The sequence below is a fragment of the Dendrobates tinctorius genome, unplaced genomic scaffold (assembly GCF_039654945.1).
Source record: "Dendrobates tinctorius isolate UK_male_01 unplaced genomic scaffold, ASM3965494v1 ptg000040l, whole genome shotgun sequence".
Lineage (NCBI taxonomy): Eukaryota > Metazoa > Chordata > Amphibia > Anura > Dendrobatidae > Dendrobates > Dendrobates tinctorius.
The window spans coordinates 21,639,722-21,661,707 of NW_027361708.1; the positions used below are offsets into that span (position 1 = coordinate 21,639,722).

The following is a 21,986-nucleotide window of genomic DNA, read 5'->3' on the forward strand; positions in this document are numbered from 1 at the left end:
GGTTTGACTCGCACACGTGGGGTTAATGTCTGGAACCAGTGCTGATGACTGGCATTTCTGGGGTTAAAGGTTGTGATCCCGGTGCAGGATTACCTGCACACCTGGGGCTATGATTGTGGCCTCTACCTGGTTCTGGGGAGGCTTCTTATAGCCTCAGGATGCTCCCATCCCTGTCAGTTGAACTTTCGCCCTTGGCATTGTGTGGTGACCCGAGTGTGTTAGTGCTGTGTTCTGGTTACTTGATTCTCTGTGTATGACTCGGTCTGTTCCCTGGATATCGCTTTGGATTCTGCCTGGTACCTCCTATGTCTTTTTGGTTTTGATCTCTGCTTGGCCCTGATTATCCGCTCTGTCTCCTCCCTGGTACTGTACTGATATCTTGTGTATGACCTTTTGCTTTGTCTGACCTCCCATCTGTTTATCCCTCCTGTACCTTGCTGGTCTGCTGGACTGTACTGTGCATGACTTCTGCTTTGCCATAATCTGAGTTCTCTGGCTTCTCTGACGCTAAGCCCCGCCCCCTTGCAGTCACATGACCATAGGTCCTGTGCAAGCTTGCTCATTTTCAGTGTCCGCAGGTCCCGTGCCTCTTTACTTTCCAGCGCTGACTGGACCCTGACACTATTAGCTTGTAGCACGCTTTGTCACCTCTGCTGCCCTGCTCCCCAGGTAACTCTTAGCACTGCTTCTGTACTCAGGACATGTGCACTGGCTCTATGAGCAAGTGTAGTGCGGTGTCTCTGACAGATATATTGCAGCAGAAATGACAGCCAGTAGAGGTGGAGAGTTGTACCATTCAGGCTGCTTGCTAACAGTGAATGGAGTGAATACATGCAGGGTGGATCAGTTGATTACCTGTGTGAAGAGAGATGAATGTTAATTCCTTGCCATGGATAACTGTCGTTTTCTTGATGCTTAGCTTCTGTGATGCTTTGCTTATGGGATGCTTGCGTGCTACACCCCACACTGCGTTAGTGAGAAGAATCTGTTCAGAAGAAAGTGAATTCAAGGCTCAATCGAGAGAACTCACTGAACGGTTTAAAGAAAGAGGGTATAGCCACAAAACCATCAAAAAAGACTTCCAAAGAGCGAAAAATGCCAGGCACAATTCTCTATTATATAAAAATCAATCACTGAGTTCATCAACTACTCCCAATCCGGTACGAATAATCAACAATTCCCACAATCAATGGGGCAATTTCAAAGAAATTATTGGAAGACATTGAAAAATCGTACTCACAGATCCCATTTTAAAAAAAAGTGTTAACATCTACACCATCTATTGTGGCAAAGCGGTCCCCAATTTTTGAGACCTCTTGGCTGATAGCCATTATGATCCTAAGGGAAGCACCCATGAAATACGCAGTGAGAATAGTGGATTCTTTTCCTGTGGGCTTTGTAAAGCTTGTGCCAATTTGGTGAAACCAATGAGTTTTAAGAATTTTGACGGTTCCAAAATCTATGAGATCTGAAAATACATCACTTGCACAAATAAAGTTGTCATCTAACAAACTGAATGTCCCTGTAAAAAAAAAAAAAAATCTATTTTAGTTTAACCAGCAGGGAGACTAAGGTGAGGATGAGGGAACATTGCTTGGAAATTGAAAAAGCCAAAAATGCCACCGATGACTCCACTTTAAAAACACTTCCCATTTAAAAAAAAAAATCATAAATGCAATCCCCATCTCTTAAAGATCAGAGGGATTGACATTGTCACAAAGAACTTTAGAGGTGGTTAATTGAGTAAAATGTTGTCAAAAAAAGAAAGTACCATAGATGGATTTATCAACTTTCAAAGTGGCAGACCATACAGGTATATTAAATCTACTTTACCCTTGGCTTTATTGTTCAATCTTGAGCCCTTTTTTAGCATATGCTTTCAAGTTACTATGGCTACGTAAATGTATATATTTTTTCTTATCTTTAGAACAAACTTTCAATTTTCTCCCATGCACTTGGAAACAGACCTCATGGTTGTCTTGCTTGTAGAGATGAGCAAATTTTTTCGGATTCGGCTCCGAATACGATGAGATTTGAATATTGTTTTTGCAAAATTCGTTGAACATAGCCGAACGTCATTAGAGTCAATGGGAGTAGAAATTACTGAATATGTTCGGAACAGATTACAAGACATACATTCGGCATGAATATCGTTCGAATAAGGCTCGAATATCTCAAAATCAGATTCGGGGACAAAATCCAAACAAATTCGCTCATCTCTACTTGTAAGCACTTAGGATTTTACCTCCTTTGATAAAGTTTTGCCATCTAGTGGGCATTAGAATTATTAGCAGCTTCCTTCATATGTGTTTTTTGGGGGGGATAAAGAGGTGATTTAGGCACTTTTTAAATCCAGCTACACTCACTTGGTTCTGATAGCAGGTATCTTTTCATAAAAAAAACTTCTATATATAAGCCTATGGTGGTGTAATAATACAAAAATCTTGTGCTGCTTTATCAAAACTAGTTCTTTGCATCCAAAAATCTTTGCCTCCAAAATCTTTTCAGCACCTATTTCTTGTTTTTTTTTTTTTTTTAACCCCTTTACCCCTAAGGGTGGTTTGCATGTTAATGACCGGGCCAATTTTTAAAATTCTGGCCACTGTCCCTTTATGAGGTAATAACTCTGGAATGCTTCCATGGATCCTGGTGATTCTGACACGGTTTTCTCGTGACATATTGTACTTCATGATAGTGGTAAAATTTCATTCATATAACTTGCGTGTATTTGTGAAAAAAACAGAAATTTGGTGAAAATTTTGCAATTTTCCAACTTTTAATGTTTATGCCCTTAAATCACAGAGATATGGCACACAATATACTTAATAAGTAACATTTCCCACATGTTTACTTTACATCAGCACAATTTTGGAACCAACATTTTTTTCATTAGGAAGTTATAAGGGTTTAAAAGTTAATCAGCAATGTCTCATTTTTACAACATCATTTTTTTTAGGGACCACATCACATTTGAAGTCATTTTGAGGGGTCTACATGATAGAAAATACCCAAAAGTGACACAATTCTAAAAACTGCACTCCTCAAGGTGCTCAAAACCACATTCAAGATATTAACCCTTCAGGTGCTTCACAAGAATTTTTTAAATGTTTAAAAAAATGAACATTTAACTTTTTTTCACAAAAAAATTACTTCAGGTCCAATTTTTTTTTATTTCACCAAAGGCAACAGGAGAAATTGGACTGCAAAAGTCATTGTGCAATTTGTCCTCAGTATGCTGATACCTGATATGTGGGGGAACCACTGTTTCGGCGCATGGCAGAGCTCAGAAGGGAAGAAGCGCCGTTTGACTTTTTCAATGGAAAATTGGCTGGAATTTAGATCGGACACCATGTCAGGTTTGGAGAGCCCTTGATGTGCCTAAACAGTGGAAACCCCCCACAAATGACACCATTTTGGAAACTAGACCCCCAAGAAATTTATCTAGATGTGTGGTCAGAACTTTGAACCCCCAAGGGCTTCACATAAGTTAAAAATGTACAGCAGTAAAATTAAAAAATCATTTTTGCCACAAAAATGATCTTTTCAACCCAATTTTTATTTTCCCAAGGGAAACAGGACCCCAAAGTTATTGTGCAATTTGTCCTGAGTACGCTAATACCCCACATGTGGGGGTAAACCACTGTTTGGGCACATGGCAGAGCTCAGAAGGGAAGGAGTGCCGTTTGACACAAAATTGGCTGGAATTGAGATCGGGCGCCATGTCGCGTTTGGAGAGCTTCTGATGTGCCTGAACAGTGGAAACCCCCCACAAGTGACCCCATTTTGGAAACTAGACCCCCAAAGAACTTATCTAGATGTGTGGTGAGCACTTTGAACCCCCAAGTGCTTCACAGAAGTTTATAATGCCCGGGCATGAAAATAAAAAAAAAAAAATCATATTTTTCCACAAACATGATCTTTTAGTCCCCAATTTTTTTATTTTCCCAACGGTAACAGGAGAAATTGGACCCCAAAAGTTGTTGTTCAATTTGTCCTGAGTACGCTGATACCCCATATGTGAGAGAAAACTACTGTATGGGCAAACATCGGGGCTCGGAAGGGAAGTAGTGACGTTTTGGAATGCAGACTTTGATGGAATGGTCTACAGGTGTCATGTCGCATTTGGAGAGCCGCTGATGTGCCTAAACTGTGGAAACCCCCCACAAGTGACCCCATTTTAAAAACTAGAACCACCAACGAACTTATCTAGATGTGTGGTGAGCACTTTGAACCCCCAAGTGCTTCACAGAAGTTTATAACGTAGAGCCATAAAAATAAAAAAAATCATATTTTCTTCCACAAATATTTTTCCCCCAATTTTTTATTTTCCCAAGGGTAACAGGAGAAATTGGACCCCAAAAGTTGTTGTGCAATTTGTCCTGAGTAGGCTGATACCCCATATGTGGGGGTGAACCACTGTTTGGGCGCATGGCAGAGCTTGGAAGGGAAGGAGCACCCGCTCCGTAATCAGTGTGTCCATTACATGATTGAAAACATGGCCATGGCCTGCGGTAGTAGAGAGGAGAGTGAGCGGGCGGCCACACACAGAGCAGAAGAAACAGCTCAGGGCCGGTGGGTGGGACTCAGTCACTGCACTGCCTGCAGGCTGAGACCACGTTGCCGTGGCAGCCAGAAATGCACTAGAAGTGGAGCAGTAGGTAGCTACTACACTGGCTGGGGGGGGGGGGAGCGGCCCACTGTTACATTCTGCGCCCAGCCACTATGTTGTTCTTCAATCTTTTCTGTGTACACTGTACAGTGCACAGGACCTGTGATGAGGTCACAGGAGGGGAGGAGTCAGGGGGGTCACATGATGAGAGCCCTCAGCGTATGCAGGACTGAGGACTCTGCTGTGCGGCTTGTCATCGTGCTGGATGAGGGCAAATGTATGTCTGAGGTCAGGAGGGGTTTACAAGGTGTACGGAGCGGCGCCGCGTGTGCACGAGGTGTACGGAGCGGCGCCGCGTGTGCACGAGGTGTACGGAGCGGCGCCGCGTGTGCACGAGGTGTACGGAGCGGCGCCGCGTGTGCACGAGGTGTACGGAGCGGCGCCGCGTGTGCACGAGGTGTACGGAGCGGCGCCGCGTGTGCACGAGGTGTACGGAGCGGCGCCGCGTGTGCACGAGGTGTACGGAGCGGCGCCGCGTGTGCACGAGGTGTACGGAGCGGAGCCGCGTGTGCACGAGGTGTACGGAGCGGAGCCGCGTGTGCACGAGGTGTACGGAGCGGAGCCGCGTGTGCACGAGGTGTACGGAGCGGAGCCGCGTGTGCACGAGGTGTACGGAGCGGAGCCGCGTGTGTAGAAAGTATACGGAGCTGAGCCGTGTGTGTACGGACAGGAGCAGAGCCGTGTGTGTACAGGGTGTACGGAGTGGAGCCGCGAGTGTACGAGGTGTACGGAGCGGAGCCGTGTGTAGGAAGTATATGGAGCTGAGCCGCGTGTGTACGGGGTGTATGGAGCGGAGCCACATGTGTATGAGATGTGCGGAGCGGTGTATTGAGCAGAGCCGTGTGGAGAAAGTGTACAGAGCTGAGCCATGTGTTTACAGTGCGGAGCAGAGCCGTGTGTGTACGGAGTTGAGCCGCATGTGTATGGAGCAGACCCGCATGTGTACGGAGCGGAGTCACGTTTGTACGAAGTGTATTGAGCAGAGCCCTGTGTGTAGAAAGTGTACGGAGCTGAGTCATGTGCGTACAGAGCGGAGCAGAGCCGTGTGTAATTTCGGGAGGAGATTGTGATGGAACCATAGAGGCATTTCAGGGAATGCTTCAGATCCATCACTGTGTCCTCCGACAACAGCGCGGACAGCGGGATCGCCTTGGACTCGGGGATGTCGGCCTTGATATGTCCTGCACCGGGAGGCTCAGGTGGGCATTACAATGGGAGCCGGTCTGCTATAGTATCTTTAGAGAATCTTTCTTTTTCTGTTTGTTTCTCTCTGTTCTTTCTTTCCCCTCTTCCTTTCTCACTCTGTTCTTTCTTTCTCTTTCTAATCTTTCTCTGTTTTCTTTTTCTCTCTGTTCTTTCTTTCCTCTCCTTCTCTGTTCTTTCTCCACATTTTAGAGGGCGACATCCCCCTTACACAGGGTCACATCCACATTTTAGAGGGTCACATCCACATTTTAGAGGACCACATCATGTGACCCTCTAAAATGTGGATGTGACCGTCTATAGTGTTTCTGACCCTCTATATTGTGGATGTGACCCACTGTAATGAGGATGTGACCAACTATAATGTAGTTGTGACCCTCTATAACAGGGGTGGGCAATTAATTTTCCTGAGGGGCCACATGAGAGACCATGACTGTCGTGGAGGGTCGAACCAACAGGCCAAAATTAATTCTTCTCAATATTAATATTGATATTTTATAATTATTATATTATTGATAATTTTAGTAATATTAATTGCATCAGAATTGTATATTGAGCAGAATTATGAATGCCAACATCCCCCTATATATCACTTGGACCCGAGCACAGCCCCTTCAGTATATTGTATAAGCCCCCCATCAGCCCCTTATATACGGCATGAGCCCCACACAGCCTCCCCATCTACACTGCATGAGCCCCACACAGCCTCCCCATCTACACTGCATGAGCCCCACACAGCCTCCCCATCTACACTGCATGAGCCCCACACAGCCTCCCCATCTACACTGCATGAGCCCCACACAGCCTCCCCATCTACACTGCATGAGCCCCACACAGCCTCCCCATCTACACTGCATGAGCCCCACACAGCCTCCCCATCTACACTGCATGAGCCCCACACAGCCTCCCCATCTACACTGCATGAGCCCCACACAGCCTCCCCATCTACACTGCATGAGCCTCACACAGCCTCCCCATCTACACTGCATGAGCCCCACACAGCCTCCCCATCTACACTGCATGAGCCCCACACAGCCTCCCCATATACTGCATTAGCCCCACACAGCCTCCCTATATACTGCATGAGCCCCACACAGCCTACCCCATAAGCGGCATGAGCCCCACACAGCCTCCCCATATACTGCATGAGCCCCACACAGCCTCCCTATATATACAGCATTAGCCCCACACAGCCTCACTATATACACCATGTGCAGCAGCAGCACCATATGACCCGCTCATGTCACCCCAGGTGTGCAGCACCATGTCGTCACCCACCCCAGGTGTGCAGCACCATGTCGTCACCCACCCCAGGTGTGCAGCACCATGTCGTCACCCACCCCAGGTGTGCAGCACCATGTCGTCACCCACCCCAGGTGTGCAGCACCATGTCGTCACCCACCCCAGGTGTGCAGCACCATGTCATCAGCATAGCCTCTTCATGCCCACCCAAATGGCCCATACACATAAGGAAAAAAAACACCACATACTGACCTCATCCCGTTCCCTGTCACTGTGCTTCTCTCCTTCCTCCGATGTGCGGACTCTCCGGAGAAAACAGCTGACGCGATTACGTCATTTCATCGTGTCAGCTGTTTCACACACTGATGGAGGAAGTGGCCGGAGGCCCCTCCTCCCCCAAAGGAGTCAGCAGCGCCATGGCACACATGGAAACAGCGAGAGGCCAGGCAGGCATCGTGCAGCCCGTGGACCTCTGATTTCCAGCCTCACAGCTGTCTCGTTCCAGATGTGGCTCCCGTGTCGCACTTTGCCGAGGTCTGCTCTGTAATGTGGATGTGACACTCTGTAATGTGGATTTCAACCTCTGTAATATGTGACCCTCTATAATGTGGCTGTGACCCTCTAGGTTACAGTGTGCCACAGCCCACAGGCCAGTCTGAGTACCACTCCTACTCCAGTCCCTGCTGCCCAGTGCCTGCGCCTTGCCGTAAGTGGTGTCCACGTCCAATATTATCCCTATTTAACAAATGGATGCTAACCCTGAGGGTGCTTCAATACTGTAGCGCATAGCACACTATAGCTGATTGTAAAGAATATATATACAGTATATACAGCTCTGGCAAAAATCAAGAGACCACTTTCAAATATTCAGTTCATCTGATTTTTCTCTTTGTATTTTTGAGTAAAATGTAAATTGCTCTTTTATTCTATAAACTACTGACATGTCATATCAATTTATGATATGTTGTGGACCCCTGGCTGACACGCTTAATTGAGCACTTATGTTTTTGGTGGTGATACACTAACAGAGCCTTTTTCTATTGATAAGTATTTAAAGTGTGTGCACACGTTGCGGATTCTGCTGCGTTGTACAGTACCATTTTAGTCTATGTAAAAAGAAAAACGCAGTGTACACGTTGCAGATTTTTCTGCGCGGATTTGCTGCAGTTTCAAAACCGCAGCATGTCAATTCTTTGTGCAGATTCGATGACAGGTGTCAAACCGCACTAAATCTGCAGATAAGATTTGGACAAATCTGCGCAGAAAAATCTGCAGAAGAATCTGCAACGTGTGCACACACCCTTGTTGTTCCTCAACCATTTTTATGAAATGGGTTGTTAGAAGGTGTACCTCTGTCGCACATGTGCTATACTCAAGTGCTACTACAGGAGACCAAACCTTAAGATGGGAAGCAGCCCACGTCACAGTGGGCCACTGCATTGTGCTTGCCCCCCAGGCTAAAATTTGCCAGCCAGCCCCTGGGAGCACCGTTTGACTTTTTCAACGCAGAATTAGCTGGAATTGAGATCAGACGCCATGTTGCGTTTGGAGAGCCCCTGATGTGATTAAACAGTGGAAACCCCCCAATTCTATCTCCAACCCTAACCCTAAGGGGGTGATAAAGGGGGGGTTTGATTTACTATTAATGGCGGGTTTTTATGTTTGGCAGCAGTGGCACGCTAAAAGACGCTTTTTATTGTTAAAAAAAAAAAAAAAAAATGTTTTTGCATCGCCACATTTTGAGAGCTTTAGTTTTTCCATATTTTGACCTAGTCATGTGAAGTCTTATTTTTTGCGGGACAAGTTGACGTTTTTATTGGTATCATTTTCGGGCACTTGACATTTTTTGATCGCTTTTTATTCCGATTTTTGGGACGCAGAATGAACAAAAACCAGCGTTTCATGAATTTATTTTACACCGTTCCGCGTGTGGTAAAATTGATACAGCGGTTTTATTCTTCGGGTCAGTACGATGACAGAGATACCTCATTTGTCTTTTTTTATGTTTGGCACTTTTATGCAATGAAAACAATTTTATATAAAAAATAATTATTTTTGCATCGCTTTATTCTGCGAGCTATAACTTTATTTTTTTGCTGATGACGCTGTATGGTGGGTTTTTTTTGGCGGGACAAGATGACGTTTTCAGCGGTACCATGTTTATTTATATTCTTTTTTTTTTTTGATCGCGCGTTATTGCACTTTCTTGTTCGGTGGTATGATAAAGCATTGTTTTTTGCTTCGTGTTTTTTAAGGGGTTAACTAAAGGTGTTAACTAGTGGGATAGTTTTATAGGGCGCTTCGTTACGGACGCGGCGATAAATATGTGCATTTTTATCGTTTTCTTTTTTATTTACTAAAAAAAAAAAAAAAAAAAAAAAAAAAAAAAAAAATGGAGAATTTTTTTTTGATCTGACAGGCGCTGCTGCAGGCTTCCTGTGAAAGCTGCCTCTCTGCAGGCCCCCGCGGCCATATTGGATCCGGGGGCCTGCAGAGAGGAGACCCTCGGAGTGACGCAGCACATCGCGTCGCTCCGAGGGTCGCAGGGAAGCACGGAGGGAGCCCCCTTCCTGCACGCTCCTCTCCTATGCCCCCGGTACACTGCAATCATGTTTGATTGCAGTGTGCCAGGGGTCAATGTGCCGGGTGTCAGCTGTAATCAGCTGACACCTGGCAGGAACAGCGGCGCTCCCCCCGGGGGGGCGCCGCTGATCGCTATGATGTACTATCCTGTCCTTGGGAATTAAGTCCCAGGGCACATGGACGGGATAGTACGTCATATGGCAGAAAGGGGTTAAGAACCACATTACATTTGAAGTGACTTTTAGAGGCCTATAAGACAGGAAATACTGAAAAGTGACACCGTTCTAAAAATGACACATGTCATGGTGTTCAAAACAACACTCAAGAAGCTTATTAAAACCTTCAGGTGCTTCACAATAATTAATAGAATGTGAAAGGAAAACATTAACATTTAACTTTTCTCACAAAATTTAAATTCAGACCCAACTTACCGTATTTATTTTCACAAGGGTAATGGGTAAAAATGGACCCCAAAATTTGCTGTGCAATTTCTCCTGTACATGCTGATACCCCATATGTGCAGAAAACCTCTGTTTGAGAATACGGCACAGCTTGGAAGGGAAGAAGCGCCATTTGACTTTTTGAATGCAAAGTTTGCTGGAATGACTAGTGAACACCATGTCACGTTTGGAGAGCCCATGATATGCCTAAAAAGTGTAAACGGCCCACAAGTGATACCATTTTGGAAACTATGCACCTCAAGCCCTCAGGGAACTTATCTAGATGTGTGGTGAGCACCTTGAACCCCCAGGTGCTTCACAGACATTTATAACATTGAACAGTGAAAATAGGAAAAAATCAATCTTTCCCACAAAAATGTTTTTTAGCCCCAAATTTTGGATTTTTACAAGTGCAACAGGTGAAACGGAACAAAGTTTGTTGTGAATTTTCTCCTGGGTATGCCGATACCCAGTATATGAGGGAAACTACTGTTTGGAAGGAGTGATATAAACTACATTTGTCATATCGCGGTTGGAGAGCCCGTGATGTGCCTATACAGTGGAAACCTCCCAAAAGTGATCCCATTTTGGAAACTATACCCCCCTCAAGGAATGTAACTAGATGTGTGGTGAGCACCTTGAATCCCCAGGTGATTCACAAATGTTTATAACGTAGAGCCGTGGAAATTTAAAAAAAGTCAAACATTTTTCATTTTCACAAAGATAAAAGGCAATATAGACCCCATAAATTGTTGTGCAATTTCTCCTGAGTACACTGATACCTCATATGTGGTGGAAAACAGTGGAAAGGTCAGAAGGGAAGAAGCGCCATATTAGAGTTCAGATTTTGCTGGATTGGTTTGAGGGTGCCTTGTCACATTGGCAGAGTCCCTGAGGTGCCAGAACAGAAGAACTCCCCATAAATGACGTCATTATACAAACTATACTTCTCGATGAATTAATCTATGGGTGCAATTATCATGTTGACAACACAGGTGTGTCACAGAATTTTACACCATTGAAGAAAAAATAAATTTACATTTTTACAACAAAAATGTAGTTTTAGTCCAAGATTTTACATTTTCACAAGGGGAAAGGGTCAAAAATGGCACCAAAATTTGTTCCACAATTTCTGCTGAATGCAGAAATACCCCATATGTGACTGTACAGTGCTGCTTAGCCACATGGCAAGACTCGGGAGGAATGGAGCACTATTTTTACTAGAATAGTTTGCAGACTCCTTATACAGAGCCCCTAAGTGCTAGAAGAGCGGAATCCCCCCTCAAGTGACCTGTTTGGAAATTATACCCCTTTGGGAATTTATAGGTGTAGTGATGATTTTGACACTATGTTTCTGGAACTGGAGCAGTGGATGTTGCAGAGTTAAAATTGCCATTGAAGTCCCCATTTCGTTGTAATCACCAGTATGTTGTATGTTATGCTCAAAAGTGTGGCCGATCACTCTTTTATGCACGCACGCCTAAAAAGACGGACAGCTCCACATCACAGGCTGCCATACAGCATCCACAGTGCCTCAATCTGCCTTATTATAGGGAATCTTCTATCGAGGGAGCCATCTGAATCATGTATTTCAGAGATTTACAAGGAATCCCGGTGTAAGCACTCAGCGTAGAGTTCAGGATAAATGTGAGCCGGGCCTTACTGTAATCTTTAGGAGGCAAAATGAAAAAAATCAACAGCAGGTGAAGAATTGGTTTTTATTTATGTTTTACACCTTTCCTTGTGCAGTATAAGTAGACGACTTTATTCTTTGGATTGGTGTGATTACAGCTATACCAGATTTATATAGTTTTTTTTTCCTGTTTGGCTGTTGTCACACACTAAAAATCCTTTTTATTGCAAAACTAATTTTTGCATCACCAAATTTTGAGAGCTACAATTTTTCCATATTTCTGCTGACAGTGCCATGTGAGGGCATGTTTTTTGAGGGACGATTGACATATTTATTGGTACTATTTTCAGGCATATGACATTTTTTGATGACTTTCTATTCTGACATAGGAGAGGCAAAATGAAAAAAGCCAACAATTCAGGATTTTTTTTAATGCCGTTCCGCATGTGGTAAAATTGATAAGGCAGCTTTATTCCTTGTGTTTTGGCGCTTTAACACAAAAATATTTTATAGAAAAAAATAATCATTTTTGCATTGCTTTATTTTGAGAACTATAACTTTTTTTTTCCACTGATGGAACTGTATGGCAGCTTGTTTTTGCGGTACAAGATGACGATTTCAGATATACCATTTTTATTTACATTTGTCTTTTTGATTGCGTTTTATTTCTTTTTGTTCAGTGGTACGATACTAAAGCATTGTGTTTTGCCTCACTTTGTTTTCTATGATGTTCAAAGAAGGGGTTAACTAGTCGGACAGTTTTAGGCTATGTGCCCACGTAGCGTTTAAAACCCGACACCTGAAACCGGACTCCATCCCAGAAAACGCGCGTTTTTTTCCGCGCAATTTTTTTCGTGGTTATCACGTTTTTCCCGCGATTTTCGCGTGCGGAATTCAAGCACTTTCCAAGCGATTTGAAGCGTCGCTTGGAATGTAATTGACAGGTTGGTCACACTCGTCAAACATAGTGTCTGACAAGTGTGACCAACTTTTTACTATTGATGCTGCCTATGCGGCATCAATAGTAAAAGATAGAATGTTAAAAATACTAAAAAAATAAAAAATCCTGATATTCTCACTTCCGACGTACCGCGCAGCCTTTTTCCGGGCCTCAGCGATGCTCCCGTTCCCAGTAATGCCTTGCGAGACCATTGATGACATGAGGTCTCGCGTTAATGTAGCGGTCTCGTGAGGAATAGGGACCGCTACAGTATCGCGGGACCGTGACATCATCAAAGGACTTGCAAGGCATTACTGGGAACGCGAGCATCGCTGAGGCCCGGGAAGGCTGCGGGGGACGCCAGAAGGTGAATATAACCCGATTTTTTATTTTTAATTCTTTTTTTTACAGGGATATGGTACACAGGGCCGGGAGGAGAATCTCCTCTCCTCCAGACCCTGGGTACCATCCGCACATGAGCCGCTCACTTTGCGCATGGTAGGCATAGCCACATGCGGGAAGTAAGCGGATCTCATGCATTCCTATGGGTGGGGTATCGCGGCAATTCTTTGCAGAATCACGGCGATTCCGCAAAAAGAATGAACATGCTGCATTTTTTTCCGCGATGCGATTCCGCCGCAGAGAAAACGCATCATTAGCACAGCATGTGCGGAATGCCATAGGAATGCATGTGGTGCGTTCAGTATGAGTTTAAGCGTTTTTGCGCCGAAAATCGCTTAAAAAACACAATGTGGGCACACAGCCTTATAGGTCGGGTCATTCCAGACGTGGAGATAACAAATGTGTAACTTTTTTAATTTTTTTTCTATAAAAAAAAAAAAAAATCTATATTTATAGGTACAATATATTTTAATTTTTTTTATTATATTGTGATTAAAAAAAAAAATTTAGAACTTTTTATTTTTTACTTAGTTCCACTATGGCACTTCCACTTTTTGCAGTCTGTTCGCTGGTATAAAGTATTGCAATGTTTTATAGCCTGTCAGTCCTGCAGGCCCGAGTTAGTTAAGTCATGCACTGGCTGGATGTTCGAAAGGACAGAAATGTCCAAGAAGGGTGGGAGATTATGCTAAATGCGCAAGTGGTGACAATCCCAAAAAGAACGAAGAGTTGGAGGCATTTAACGAGACCAGGATGGATGAACACAGAACTTAACCACTTGTTAAATAGGAAGAAAGAAACACAGTTGTGTAAAAAAGTATTTGCCCCCGTTCCTGATTTCTTATTCTTTTGCATGTTTGTCACGCTTAAATGTTTCAGATAATCAAATTTAAATATTAGACAAAAATCAGACAAATAAGCACAAAATGCAGTTTTTAAATGAAGTTGTTTATTATTAAGGGAAAAAGAAATCCAACCTTACAGGGCCATGTGTGAAAAAGTGATTGCCCCCATCCCAGGGCCGGTTCAGCACTCAGCGCACTCGGGCAAGTGCCGTAGCCTTGAGCAGGCGGGGGGGCCCACTCGCCATCGGGGACACTGGCAAGCTATGGGTACCTGATACCTGTGCTCCCAAGTGGGCCCCCCTGCCGCTTGCTCAGGGCCCTGGCACTTGAAATACTTACCTCTCCCTGTTCCTCCGCTGCGGCATTTTCCACATCTCCTGATTGTGACGTTTTAGAGGGTGCAATTACATCATGTCTGCCTGAACAGTCACAGTGCAGAGAGCCAGAAGATGGCGATGCTGAGGAGTTTGGAGCAGAGCAGCAGCCAGCAAGGAAAGGTATTCCATTTCTTATGTTTGGAGTAATATATAGGGACCATCATATAGGGCCCATAATATATGGAGCATTATATGGGGCCCATTCTGTTTGGAGCAATATATAGGGCCCATCACATACTGTAAGGGTCATTATATGGGGCCTATTCTGTATGGAACATTATATGGGGCCCATTTTGTATATAGCAATATATGGGGCCCATCATATGCTATATTGAGCATTGTATGGAACACATTATACTGTATGGTGTCCATCCTATAATGTATTGAACATTACATGGAGCCCATTATATATGGAGAAATATATGGGGCCCATTCTGTATGGAGCATTATATACGGCCCATCATGTACTTTATGGAACAGTATATGGAGCTCATTATGTATGGAGCAATATATGGGGCCCATTATGTATGGAGCAATATATGGGGCTCAATTATTCTGTACTGAGGAATATATGGGGTTCATTATACTGTATGGAGCAATATATGGGGTTCATTATTCTGTATGGAGCAATATATGGGACTCATTATTCTCTATGGAACCCTATGTGGTTCCCATAATACTGTATGGAGGACTATACTGTCCTCCATTTACCACATCTTTGTGAAGCTACTTTCAAATTTATTTGGCACACGGAGGCCTGATTACTGCTTTCCCTGTTCTCAATCAAGAAATCACTTGAGAACCTGTCAGCAGGATTGTGCACAGTAACCTACACACAGTGTCAGGTTGGCACCATTATACTGATTACAATGATACCTTGGTTGATGGAATCCGTCTTGTGATTGTTTTAGTCTTTATTTTCAGTTTTGAGTTAATGAGATTTTGGTGCTCTGGGGCGGCCTGTGGGGGGGGTCTTCATGTGGTGCTCTGATTAGGTATTCATAATGCAGATTGCTGAGAGGTCACTGATCCCTCACTGACCTGCCCCCTAGTTTGCATAATGAATATCTGTACATACTGAAGAAAAAAGAAACCCTTCTGCAGGCAGGTGCATATTTCCTGTCCTAATAACTGTGCTTGATGATAGTCAGATAGTAAAAAAAAAAAAAATAAATTTTAAAACGTCTCCTGCCCCACCTGCGCAAGTAGCAGCTATCTGTGTTTTACCATCTTGTCTCTCAAAAAACGAGCCGCCATACAGCTCCATCAGTGGAAAAATAAAAAAAGTTATAGCTCGCAGAATAAAGTGATGCAAAAATAATTATTTTTCTATAAAAAGTTTTTATTGTGTAAAGGTGGCAAAACATAAAAAATGCTATAAAATGTGGCATCGCTGTAATGGTACTGACCCGAAGAATAAAGCTGCCTTATCAATTTTACCACATGCAGAATGGGGAAAAAAACCAATTCCTGAATTGCTAGTTTTTGTTCAATCTGCCTCCACAAAAATCGGAATAGAAAGCTATCAAAAAATGTCATGTGACTGAAAATGGTACCAATAAAAATGTCAACTTGTCCCACAAAAACTATCACATGACTATGTCAGCCTAAATATGGAAAAATTATATCTCTCAATATGGCGATGCAAAAAAAAAAAAAAAAAAGCATTTTTGTGTTTGTGCCAGCAGTCAAACATAACAAAACCCTGGTATCACTGTAATCGCACCGATCTGAAGAATAAAGTCATTGAATCACTCTCCCCAAATTGTATTTAGTGACATTCTACTTCTCTACCACTGCAAACCAGTTCTGCTGTGCCATAAACAATTCTTCAATCTCCCCATGCAGCGACAAGCTACTTTTAGCAGTAGCTCACAGAAGATATCAGTGCACGCAGCTGCTCCTATGTCTTAGAGTATAAAGAAGTGCATTCGTATACAAGTGGGATTGTAGCTGAACCATAACCATTCATGCTGATGGCTCTCGGCTGAATTGCTTCTCTCTCACTATGGGTAAGTGCACACGTTGCAGAAAATTTCTGCACAAAAACCTGAATCCCTTCCCAGAAACTGCACCTATTTTTCTGCGGTGGTTTTTGCGCGTTTTTGATGCGTTTTTTACCGCAGCGGTTTCTAAAAGCATGGGAGAAGCCTAAACCGCGGAAAAAAAACGCAAAATTAATGTGCATGCTGCGGTTTTTACCGCGATGCGGTTTTTTCGCGGTAAAAAAAACGCATCAATGTGCACACAAAGTGCAAAATGCATAGAAATGACTGTGCAGCTTATTTTTAGCGGTTTTATAGTGAAAACCGCGGTAAAAACCGCTAAAAAAACGCTGTGTGTGAACACAGCCTATGCCATCACCTCAATTTCTTCGCTCACTATGCAACTGTCACCTTGATCTCCTCTCTGGCTCTCACTGTGCTGTGTGTGGGGACTGAGGGGGGTGAACTTTGCCGCGTGTGTGGGGACTGTGGGGAAATTATGCCGTGTGTGTGTGGGGAAATTATGCAGTCTGTGTGTGTGTGTGGGGAAATTATGCCATGTGTGTGTGTGGGGAAATTATGCCATGTGTGTGTGTGTGGAAATTATGCCGTGTGTGTGTGTGTGGAAATTATGCCGTGTGTGTGTGTGTGTGGAAATTATGCCGTGTGTGTGTGTGTGTGTGTGTGTGTGTGTGTGTGTGTGTGTGGAAATTATGCCGTGTGTGTGGGGAAATTATTCCGTGTGTGTGTGTGTGTGTGGGGAAATTATGCCGTGTGTGTGGGGAAATTATGCCGTGTGTGTGGGGAAATTATGCCGTGTGTGTGGGGAAATTATGCCGTGTGTGTGGGGAAATTATGCCGTGTGTGTGTGGAAATTATGCCGTGTGTGTGGGGAAATTATGCCGTGTGTGTGGGGAAATTATGCCGTGTGTGTGTGTGTGGGGAAATTATGCCGTGTGTGTGTGTGTGTGTGGGGAAATTATGCCGTGTGTGTGTGTGTGTGTGGGGAAATTATGCCGTGTGTGTGTGTGTGTGTGTGTGTGTGTGTGTGTGTGTGTGTGTGTGTGTGGGGAAATTATGCCGTGTGTGGGGAAATTATGCCGTGTGTGTGTGTGGGGAAATTATGCCGTGTGTGTGTGTGTGTGGGGAAATTATGCCGTGTGTGTGTGTGTGTGTGGGGAAATTATGCCGTGTGTGTGTGTGTGTGTGTGTGTGTGTGAGGAAATTATGCCGTGTGTGTGTGTGTGTGTGTGTGTGTGTGTGGAAATTATGCTGTGTGTGTGTGTGTGTGTGTGTGTGTGGAAATTATGCCGTGTGTGTGTGTGTGTGAAAATTATGCCGTGTGTGTGTGTGTGGAAATTATGCCGTGTGTGTGTGTGGGGAAATTATGCTGTGTGTGTGTGTGTGTGTGTGTGGAAATTATGCTGTGTGTGTGTGTGTAAATTATGCTGTGTGTGTGTGTGTGTGTGTGTGTGTGTGTGTGTGTGTGTGTGTGTGGGGAAATTATGCCGTGTGTGTGTGTGTGTGTGGGGAAATTATGCCGTGTGTGTGTGGAAATTATGCCGTGTGTGTGTGTGTGTGTGTGTGTGTGTGTGTGTGTGTGTGTGGAAATTATGCCGTGTGTGTGTGTGTGGAAATTATGCCGTGTGTGTGTGTGTGTGTGTGTGTGTGTGTGGGGAAATTATGCCGTGTGTGTGTGTGTGTGGGGAAATTATGCCGTGTGTGTGTGTGTGTGGGGAAATTATGCCGTGTGTGTGTGTGTGTGTGGGGAAATTATGCCGTGTGTGTGTGTGTGGGGAAATTATGCCGTGTGTGTGTGTGTGGGGAAATTATGCCGTGTGTGTGTGTGTGTGTGTGGGGAAATTATGCCGTGTGTGTGTGTGTGTGTGTGGGGAAATTATGCCGTGTGTGTGTGTGTGTGTGTGTGGGGAAATTATGCCGTGTGTGTGTGTGTGGGGAAATTATGCCGTGTGTGTGTGGGGAAATTATGCCGTGTGTGTGTGGGGAAATTATGCCGTGTGTGTGGGGACTGTGGGGAAATTATGCCGTGTGTGTGGGGACTGTGGGGAAATTATGCCGTGTGTGTGGGGACTGTGGGGAAATTATGCCGTGTGTGTGGGGACTGTGGGGAAATTATGCCGTGTGTGTGGGGACTGTGGGGAAATTATGCCATGTGTGTGTGTGGGGAAATTATGCCATGTGTGTGTGTGTGGGGAAATTATGCCGTGTGTGTGTGTGTGGAAATTATGCCGTGTGTGTGTGTGTGTGTGTGTGTGTGTGTGTGTGTGTGGAAATTATGCCATGTGTGTGTGTGTGTGTGGGGAAATTATGCCATGTGTGTGTGTGGGGAAATTATGCCATGTGTGTGTGTGGGGAAATTATGCCATGTGTGTGTGTGGGGAAATTATGCCATGTGTGTGTGTGGGGAAATTATGCCATGTGTGTGTGTGGGGAAATTATGCCGTGTGTGTGTGTGTGTGTGTGTGGGGAAATTATGCCGTGTGTGTGTGTGTGTGTGTGTGTGTGTGTGTGTGGGGAAATTATGCCGTGTGTGTGTGTGTGGGGAAATTATGCCGTGTGTGTGTGTGTGTGTGTGTGTGTGGGGAAATTATGCCATGTGTGTGTGGGGAAATTATGCCATGTGTGTGTGTGTGTGGGGAAATTATGCCATGTGTGTGTGGGGAAATTATGCCATGTGTGTGTGTGTGTGGGGAAATTATGCCATGTGTGTGTGTGTGTGGGGAAATTATGCCATGTGTGTGTGTGGGGAAATTATGCCATGTGTGTGTGTGTGTGGGGAAATTATGCCATGTGTGTGTGTGTGTGGGGAAATTATGCCATGTGTGTGTGTGTGTGGGGAAATTATGCCATGTGTGTGTGTGTGTGGGGAAATTATGCCATGTGTGTGTGTGTGTGGAAATTATGCCATGTGTGTGTGTGTGTGGAAATTATGCCATGTGTGTGTGTGTGTGTGGAAATTATGCCATGTGTGTGTGTGTGTGGAAATTATGCCATGTGTGTGTGTGTGTGGAAATTATGCCATGTGTGTGTGTGTGGGGAAATTATGCCATGTGTGTGTGTGTGGGGAAATTATGCCATGTGTGTGTGTGTGGGGAAATTATGCCGTGTGTGTGTGTGGGGACTGTGGGGAAATTATGCCGTGTGTGTGTGGGGAAATTATGCCGTGTGTGTGGGTGTGTGTGTGGGGAAATTATGCCGTGTGTGTGTGTGTGGGGGGAAATTATGCCGTGTGTGTGGGGAAATTATGCCATGTGTGTGTGTGTGTGTGTGTGGGGAAATTATGCCGTGTGTGTGTGTGTGTGTGTGTGTGGGGAAATTATGCCATGTGTGTGTGTGTGGGGGGGGAAATTATGCCATGTATGTGTGTGTGGGGGGAAATTATGCCATGTGTGTGTGTGTGTGTGTGGGGAAATTATGCCGTGTGTGTGTGTGTGGGGAAATTATGCCGTGTGTGTGTGTGTGGGGAAATTATGCCGTGTGTGTGTGGGGACATTATGCCATGCCATACACAATATCTGTAGCTTTGGAATCCGCTGCCCCACTTACACATACCAAAACTCGCAAAATCAACAGACAGCCCTGGCACACCAGCCTGACCAAAGAGCTGAGGCGAGCTTCCAGGGCTGCTGAGCGCAGATGGAAAAGATCCCACTCCAACGAGCACTTCATCGCATTCAAACAGTCCCTCACTACTTTCAAGACCACACTCGCCACAGCTAAACAAACCTACTTCTCATCTCTCATATCCTCCCTGTCTCACAACCCTAAACAGTTATTCAACACCTTCAATTCTCTCCTCCGCCCCCCAGCACCTCCTCCCTCCCCACTCATCTCAGCTGAAGACTTTGCCTCATTTTTCAAGCAGAAAATTGATAACATCAGGGACAGTTTTGGTCAACAACCCCCAGAGCCCTTCCTCCCGACTTCCCAGCCCTCCACCTTCAAAACCAACTTCTCCACCATTACAGAAGATCGACTCTCCACTCTACTCTCAAGATCACATCTCACCACCTGTGCACTCGACCCGATCCCATCCCACTTCATCCCAAACCTCACCACAGTCTTCATCCCAACCCTAACCCATCTCTTCAACCTATCACTAACAACTGGTGTTTTCCCCTCAAGCTTTAAACATGCCTCCATCACACCTATCCTCAAAAAGCCCTCTCTTGACCCATCCTCTGTATCTAGCTATCGCCCTATATCACTTCTCCCATACGCCTCCAAGCTACTGGAACAACACGTCTACCTTGAACTGTCCTCCCATCTCTCTTCTTGCTCCCTCTTCGACCGCTTACAATCTGGCTTCCGGTCACACCACTCCACTGAAACTGCCCTTACTAAGGTCACCAATGACCTCTTAACTGCCAAGAGCAAGCGACACTACTCTGTCCTCCTCCTCCTGGACCTGTCGGCTGCCTTTGACACAGTGGACCATTCCCTATTATTACAGACCCTCTCATCCCTCGGCATCACAGACTTGGCCCTCTCCTGGATCTCATCATACCTAACAGACCGGACATTCAGCGTCTCCCACTCACACACCACCTCCTCACCTCGCCCCCTATCTGTCGGAGTCCCACAAGGTTCAGTCCTTGGGCCCCTGCAGTTCTCTATTTACACCTTTGGCCTGGGACAGCTCATAGAATCTCATGGCTTTCAGTATCATCTTTATGCTGATGACACACAGATCTACATCTCTGGACCAGATATCACCTCCCTACTAACCAGAATCCCTCAATGTCTGTCCACTATTTCATCCTTCTTCTCCACTAGATATCTGAAACTCAACATGGACAAAACAGAATTCATCATCTTTCCCCCATCTCACGTGACCCCCCCTACGAACCTACCTATCAATTACAGTAAATAACTGCCCACTCTCCCCAGTCCCACAAGCTCGCTGCCTCGGAGTAATCCTTGACGCTGATCTCTCCTTCAAACCACATATCCAAACCCTTTCCACTTCCTGCCGACTTCAACTCAAAAATATTTCACGCATCCGTTCATTCCTCACCCAAGAATCTGCAAAAACCCTAGTCCATGCCCTCATCATCTCTCGCCTTGACTACTGCAACCTCATGCTCTGTGGCCTCCCCTCAAACACTCTCGCACCCCTCCAATCTATTCTAAACTCAGCTGCCCGACTAATCCACCTGTCCCCCCGCTATTCCCCAGCTTCTCCCCTCTGTCAATCCCTTCACTGGCTCCCAATTGCCCAGAGACTCCATTACAAAACCCTAACCATGACATACAAAGCCATCCACAACTTGTCTCCTCCATACATCTGTGACCTCGTCTCCCGGTACTTTCCTGCATGCAACCTCCGATCCTCACAAGATCTCCTTCTCTACTCCCGTCTTATCTCCTCTTCCCACAATCGCATACAAGATTTCTCTCGCGCATCACCCCTACTCTGGAACTCTCTACCACAACATATCAGACTCTCACCTACCATCGAAACCTTCAAAAAGAGCCTGAAGACCCACCTCTTCCGACAAGCCTATAACCTGCAGTAACCACCGATCGACCAAACCGCTGCACGACCAGCTCTACCCTGTATTATCACCCATCCCTTGAAGATTGTGAGCCCTCGCGGGCAGGGTCCTCTCTCCTCCTGTACCAGTTATGACTTGTATTGTTTAA

At 45.0% G+C, this 21,986-nt stretch overlaps 1 long non-coding RNA gene across 1 annotated transcript in view; it reads right to left on the reverse strand.

Moving 5' to 3' along the window:
- The window catches only part of LOC141088705 (uncharacterized), a 63,126-nt gene that overhangs the window by 34,901 nt on the left and 6,239 nt on the right, over window positions 1–21,986 (reverse strand). Inside the window, exon 2 of the long non-coding RNA XR_012232031.1 lies at window positions 856–985. This is a non-coding gene — a long non-coding RNA (uncharacterized lncRNA). The remainder of the gene's footprint in view (window positions 1–855; window positions 986–21,986) is intronic.